This window comes from Alosa pseudoharengus, unplaced genomic scaffold, assembly GCF_046254945.1.
Source record: "Alosa pseudoharengus isolate Yale_2024_CS ecotype anadromous, Long Island Sound unplaced genomic scaffold, YU_APseudo_1.1 YU_APseudo_1.1_scf_13, whole genome shotgun sequence".
NCBI classification, from domain to species: Eukaryota; Metazoa; Chordata; class Actinopteri; order Clupeiformes; family Clupeidae; genus Alosa; species Alosa pseudoharengus.
Genome location: NW_027468598.1, coordinates 39,444,713 through 39,452,212, shown reverse-complemented (window position 1 = coordinate 39,452,212; position 7,500 = coordinate 39,444,713). Strand labels below are relative to the sequence as shown.

At 38.3% G+C, this 7,500-nt stretch overlaps 1 protein-coding gene across 3 annotated transcripts in view; it reads left to right on the top strand.

Moving 5' to 3' along the window:
• Positions 1-7,333: 7,333 nt before the first annotated feature.
• The window catches only part of pik3cb (phosphatidylinositol-4,5-bisphosphate 3-kinase, catalytic subunit beta), a 92,763-nt gene continuing 92,596 nt past the window's right edge, over positions 7,334-7,500 (top strand). For all 3 annotated transcript variants that reach the window (XM_076283021.1, XM_076283020.1, XM_076283018.1), the window contains exon 1: positions 7,334-7,500. This exon is cut by the window's right edge and continues 349 nt beyond it. The gene's annotated coding sequence lies outside the window, so the exon portion shown is untranslated.

Sequence of the window (7,500 nt, the reverse complement as noted above, 5' to 3'; positions counted from 1 at the left end):
TTGCTGTGGGATACCATACCATAGCATTGCTGGAAGCTACAATTGCACATTACTGGACAACGTTATGTGGTAGCTTCTACAGTGGAAAGTGAAGTGTTGTGGAGTTAGCCTACAACAGAGCGGCCTGTGGTGAAGTGCTATGGTGACCGCAATCATCTGTGTTGTTATTATTCGTGAATTTACATGTAGCCTAATGCTAATGTGTCAGCACAGATTCTTTCGAACACCCGTTAAGTTAAGTTATCTGGTGATAAAGCTTTTGAATGCCAACGGTATTGTTATGTGAGGCTAGCATTGTAATTGTTATAAAAGGATAACGTTACATTGTAGTCATATGTTAAGTGTGTTTGGATGAAGCATCTGCTAATCATACACATAGCTAACGGTATATGGACTCTACAGCCCATTATGATGTGGTGAAGTGACTGTGCTGTAGCAGAGACTGTAGCATGTGTGCTTTACATGAGAGAGGTCAGGGGTTCAAGACTGAGACGATGGGTGTGAGGTGAGTATGCCTGTGGAGTGGGGTTTGTGTTGTATCTTGTCTGATCACAAGCTATGTTTAGCGGGTATATAAGTTAGGCTACTCTCAGTTATTATATGATCTTGAGATTTGAACACATAGCTGAATTATGTTGGTACTACAATGACATTGGAGAATGCTGCTGTGAAGTTGAGTAGCCTCTCGCTTGGAGAACTTTAAGACCTCTGGGACTTAAGTGAGCATGCAGAGTGCTGTGGTCAGTGTCAAAATGTGACATGATTTTCACTGATTTAACTTGTCCTTCATGGCCCAGGTATGGTCCGCCTCCCATTGTACCGCGCCTCTGCCTCGCTGTTGGGCTCCTAGATGGAGCAGTTGACATGCTTGTATTATCATAGGGGGTTGATGGAATAAAGTAGGTCTTGAAATGTCAGTGCACTCAGGGAATATAGACATGCATTTGAAAACAACAGTATAGACTTTGCTACTATCTCAGCAGCAGAAGGCAACAACATGAGCAGAACCTACAGTAACACTGTGTGTGTGTGTGTGTGTGTGTGTGTGTGTGTGTGTGTGTGTGTGTGTATGTTGGTACAGCTGGCGCAGATCCTTCAACCATTTGAGCATTGAAACATTTGTGCTATGTGAACTGTCATTTTGTGGTTGTGATTCAACACACAACTTCATAACTACAATGGATGAAAAGTAATGGTAAAAAAAATGTATCTGTGCATTTAAAATATCATGAAATACTTGTGTGTGGTAACAGTATTCAATTTTCAGTGTCACAGTGAAAACACATAACAAGGGCAACATTGGAAAAATGCTGCATAAAGGCATGAAAAACTTCCAGTGAAATGAAGGGCAATCATAAAGTAAAGTATTCATTTATATAGCGCTTTTAGAACAGAGTGAAACCCAAAGCACTTACATAACAACATGTTCAACATTGTTCATATTACATATCCATATTTATTCTGCTCTTACTGTAAGGTAACTGCTAAGATACTGCACATATATTTCATTACTCTACTGCAAACCAACTGTATACTACTGTCTACACTGCACTATATTTCTTGTCCTGTCTATGCACCACCTGTCTATACTTTATATATCACTGCCCTTTTCTGCCTTTTTGGCACTTCTGCTTAGATGCAAACTGTATTTGGTTGTATTTGTACTTGTGCTCTGCACAATGACAATAAAGTTGAATCTAATCTAACCATGAGAATTTTCATAGAACATAATATACATTTACCCTAAGCCTAGTAAGCATGGTCACCAATCAGTAGTTAAAACTAGGACTACAGGTTCTAAACGATCATAGGAATATTTAGTGATTGAGCCTATCCAAGATTCCAACACTATTGTTAATTGATCATTATCGAGGCTCGAACCTACGACTACAAGATCCAAAATGCAGAGTTCTATCCTTCCACGCCACCTTGTCACGCTACAACAAATGAAAATATTGGCCAGTATTTAGCTATAGGCTATTCTGTGTATTTCATTAAATGTGTAACTTATTTGTTCACATTTGCTCGGTTGGCAATTTATGCTTCACTGATTAGGCTAATTAGTAGGCTACGTTCAATAGACTGACGTTATTATTAAAATTATCATTATTATGCCTATTATTATTATTAATAGCCTAATATATATATATTTTTAAAGGCATACATAGCCTAGGGCCTATTGAAATTACTGCCTATTGTTGTAATAGGTATTATCATTATTATTATTATTATTATTATTATTATTGATATTATAACTGCTGGGCCCAGGAAACGTCATGCAATGTCAAATTTCATTACTTTTTTACGTGACTTCATGCGTTCGGCTCTAACCGACAGAGCCCGACATTCTCCGAACACATCTGCAACCATTGTAGTCTGAACTATGTTGGTTGAAACCAACATGGTTCAAACTAACAAAGTACTATGTAAGTACGACGGTTTTGGGAAACAGTCGTAACTTACATGTTGGTTAGTTGAACGATGCATCGTACCACGTTAGTAAAAGCTAACCTCCGTAGTTGTACGGGAAACGCACCCCAGAATGTGACGTCCGTAGTGATAAACCATCATGGCTCCATGGATAAACCATGGTTATTTTGTCATAGTAAAACCATGGTTCATTTTCGTAAGGGTTGGCTATTTAAAACAACGTAAAATTCATGTGCAATAAACTGACACTTTGAAAAGCCCTGGACTATGAATAAACAAACAGCAATTCTGCAACACTGTCTATGTAAGCTACGCCAGTTTACTGTTTTTTTAACTGCTTACACACTAAATTTTTGCTTGTCACACAATTTTCTAAACATGTCTTCCAAACATCATAACCCCACACCAAATCTGCAAAACCATACACTAATTCCCAGTGTTTGACTCTGTTTTCAATTTACTAAAACACATTTTGCAAAACACCACACACATTTTTCTACCTAGCACACAGAAATCTAACAGGAAGTAACTTGATTTCGTTTTTCAAACACAACCCATCAAAATGTCACACTAAATCACCAGTGCTTCACACTCTCTCTTCACATGTGTAAACACTCATTACTTTACTGAACACCATCCAATCGCCCTTTCAATCTGCTCCTAGAGGATTTCCGGTTGAAATATTCAGAACCAATGCAGATACTTTGAAAGGAAAATTACAGTAATCAGACTTTAGCTTACAGTAATGTTCTACAAAAAGTCAACTCTATGTACAATTTGTCTTTTTACTCTATTTTTGTTTGTCCCCATGTTACCATTAGCTCAATACATTTTTCTGTGCCTCCAGAAATGCCTTAGGAACGCTTAGGATTGTTTGTTTCTGCAATTGAAAGGGTCTATAGGCCTATGAATACATATTGTACACAACCACCCCCCCCCCCACACACACACACACACACATAGACACACACTTTTCTTTGGAAAAAGTAAAGCAATTTGATAGTAGTCAGTCATTTCTGTCTTAGGCAAAATCAGTGTTTTCAAAACTCATGTACATCTGTGGTCATTGTATTTTGCTTTGCTTTTTTCTTGTTGGCTGTAAAATAGTGTACAACAGCAAATTATTTGGGAAAAAATACTATTTTTGGTTTCAATATTGCTTGCATTTTTACTGTGTATTTCAACTTGTGTAGATACCGTAACTTTCACTCATATACATATCCTAAAGCCTATGAAAGACAGAAGAGCTTTAGGTTTTGAGCAACAGTGTGTCCATGATGTATCCAAAATGTGATATGACAAAAGTGTTTATAATGTGAGGCGAATGTTTGCTTTAAAGATGTGTTTGCGACATTTTGAATGTTGTGTGTCATTTTGCTGGAGATTTGAGGTATTTTGCATTTTGTGTGAGCAATTGTAGGTTTTGTGTGTGGAGTTTTGAAAAAAAAAAGACACAGAGTTTTGAAAACGTGTGTAAACAGTTGTAGAGGGAGAGCAGATAGCTAACAAACGTTCAGAAAAAGTCCTGTTGGCAAATTTGAGGAAAAGTCGGTAAAGAGGCTATTTCACACAATTTGAGGGTGCTGAATTCAAATATTTTGTTTACCAAGCTCAATTTTGAGTTTTAAGCTTGCTAATTAGCATAATTCACATACTTTTTGGTTTTGCCATCAGATATCATAGGAATTGCAAAAAAAAAAGGCATTAATATACTCTTTATGTATCAGATATGTTGTGGGACAGGATAGGAATTACCCCAATGACCCTCAAGTAGCAAATGAAAATAAGCTACAACTAAAATATAAATTAAAATAATAGCTAAAATTCAGTATGACGTTTAGAAGCAAAATAGATTCCTTGATAATAAATTGATAGAATAGTAGGTGACTGCTCATTTTTCTGTAGAAAGTACTTTGTGTCCCCAGCTGTGGCGCAACTGGCTGGGGCACCTGCACTGTACACCGGCGACCAGGGTTCGATTCCCGCCCCGTGGTCCTTTCCGGATCCCACCCCGACTCTCTCTCCCACTCACTTCCTGTCATTCTCCACTGTCCTATCAAATTAAAGGCATAAAAAGCCCCAAAAAATATATATATATAAAAAAAGAAAGTACTTTGTCACTAACTATTATGAACAGTTGTCAGTCTTTACAGAGGATTTACACTGTATTTTTTTTAGTGTAAAGGCGACTGTGCTTGCCTAGTTAAAACATCTCACTAGTGCTCTTTCCTATCATTCAAATCCCTGCAAAAAAATGGAAGAGTGTGCATGTTTGAGGGTTGCTGAAGAGTGCTATGGAGATTGCATTATTTGCAAATAAAAATAAAATTTAGACAAGATATCCTTTATAGTGCAACAAAAAGAAACATTCTCCAGTGCATCATTACTGCATATGATTCTGAAAGGGAAGTGGACCTAGGACAAATCCTCAGCTATACATTAATAACTGATTAATGTCCCTGTACTGTAGCTATTGCAGATAGTGATGGTTATTTGTGAAGTGGAAATAAGTCATCCTCACTCAAGTGCTGTCTAGCAATGTGGAATGTCCAGTAGTGATCACTGCAAAAACTGCTTATTCAACACTGGTAATAGATACTCAAGATTTAGTTATGTCTTTAGGACACCCATCTGACTGCAGCACATTAAAGAAGTATGCAGGAAAGTTTGTAAGAAACGTTTGTATTGTTATTTGGTATTTGTTATGTGGTAGCAAATGATGTTGACTATCAAAGAAATAGACCTAATGTAGGAATGCACACAGATATTGCAACAGATACGCTCAGGCCAATCCAAACTTTTCTCATCTGTTGTTCCTCGTTGGTGGAACACACTGCCAGTTCCTACAAGGGCAGGGTCATCCCTCTCCATTTTCAAAAAACTCCTGAAGACCCAGCTCTTTAGAGAACATCTCCTCTCATAGCACCACTTACAACAAGTCTTGCTGATCCTAGCACTTACCACCCGTCTTGAACTGACACTCAACTGTTTAAAAACAGCACTCACTGATGCACTTATTCTTACTTTACTCTACCGTTTTAAAATTGTCCAAAAATTGTTGAGAGAATTGCTTTAAAACTTAACTGTTACCATGTTGTTAGTCGCTTTGGTTAAAAATGCGTCAGCCAAATGTAATGTAATAATGGTGTAGGTCTATCTGATTAAGACCCAAAGAGTGGTTGAAACGTACTTATTAAATTACACTCAGAGCAAAGAAGACTATCTTCACTTTTTTCCCTTTGCAACTGTCAAAGAAATCCCATAAACACAGGAAGGCCTAGGGTAGCCTACATCAGATGGCCTAACGATTAGGCTCTTCTGCATAGCATTAAGTGATTTGCATGCAGTAATTTGAACACTGACCTTGATCTAGCCTACTTTGGCTATTTAAAGGTAATTTATTGCCAAAACATCACACAATATAAATGAGCTATAACAAACAATAAAGGACTTAATCACACACAAACTACTATTTTATCTGACTACAAAAATAATAATTATGTAGGAAGGTTAGAAGTTTGAAACCCAGAATTGACCAAAAGTGCACCAAATTCAACACAAATGACTCAATACACTTGGAGGAGGCCTGCGTCCTTTCTTTTCCAGATATTTTAGGATTTCGATATCGCTTCAGTATCGAGTATCAATATATTTATGACAGGTATTGTATCGAAGTCATCATTTTGGTATCATGACAACACTATGCCAGAGCCACTTTGTTTTCTAGATGTTGAGGATCGGAGGCTCTACCACCAACAAGTGATGCTGCTCAATGGCATATTAGAAGAGCACATTATCAAGCTCTAGTATAGAGGCAAGCACACATACCAAATCCAGTGTTACTAGAAGTAAAATGTTTTTTACTTGACGGTTGTTGCTGATAGATGCAGTTCTGCATTAGGCTTATTCCCGCTATGTAAGTTCATATGTACTGTAGGATATATTCTGAGTTGAAGGTTATCTGTGCAATTTGTTATTGTGATGAAATGCATTAAACACCACGAGTGACTCACTATGTTAGCAATAAAAATATGGTTGTGTTTTGATTAGAATTTCCGAGTTTATTACATGTTAACTGTAATCATGTTCCCATTAAATATGTTAATAAACTATAGTATGGCTTCTTTAATGCTCAAACATGTATTTAGAGAACACTTTTATTTGGTTTTAGTGATTACTTTTGAAATCAACCCAATTTAGGGAAAAATAAGCAAAAATAATCGCTATTTTATGTTAAAATGCTGATTATGCGGCTTAGAACTCAGAATTGAGCTTGGTAAACAAAATATTCAGAATCAGCACCCTCAAATTAGGTAAGAAGGGTGGTTTACCAACTTTTCCTCAAATTTGCCGTCAGAAGTTCTCTTCTGTGAAGCTGCTCTCCCTCTATTGTAAACAACTGTATATTTTACCACGTTTGCTCGCGGACCACTTGTGATAGCTTGCGGACCACACTTTGAAAAACACTGCTCTAGCATGACAGTGAAAGTGAGCATCGTAATGTTTTCCACCCTTTTTACGCCAGCAGAGGGCGCGCCATACTGGAGGTAGCCCAGGCCAGCGACCTGTCTCTGGCCCCTAAGAAGTTCCCAATCTGAGCCCAACTCACGACATTAAAAACGTCACTTTTTCACTCAACCTGGAATCTAACTTTGGCTTTGTAATGATCAAACAAAACTGTTAAATATGTCTCTTGCATTGTGTGTGTGCGTGTGTGTGTGAAAGAGAGGGAGGGAGAGATAGTGTGTGTGTGTGTGTGTGTGTGTGTAAAAGAGAGGGAGAGAGAGTGTGTGTGTGTGTGTGTGTGAAAGAGAGGGAGAGGGAGTGTGTGTGTGTGTGTGTTCCACAGGTGTAGGCTAAGTTACGTCATCCCGGCCATCTTTGCCATTCAGCTCTGTCTGTGTCGAGTTCAACTCGGGACCGACCGAGCGCGAGGCTCGAGCTGCCGTTTTCCGCCTTTGCGTGCAGCGTAACGTTTAGCGTAAGTAAGTAGCCTAGAGCTCGGGGCGGAGGGTTCGGAGAGACTTAGTATTTCCGGGTGAAAATCACGGCATTCTGCGCTCGGGCGTA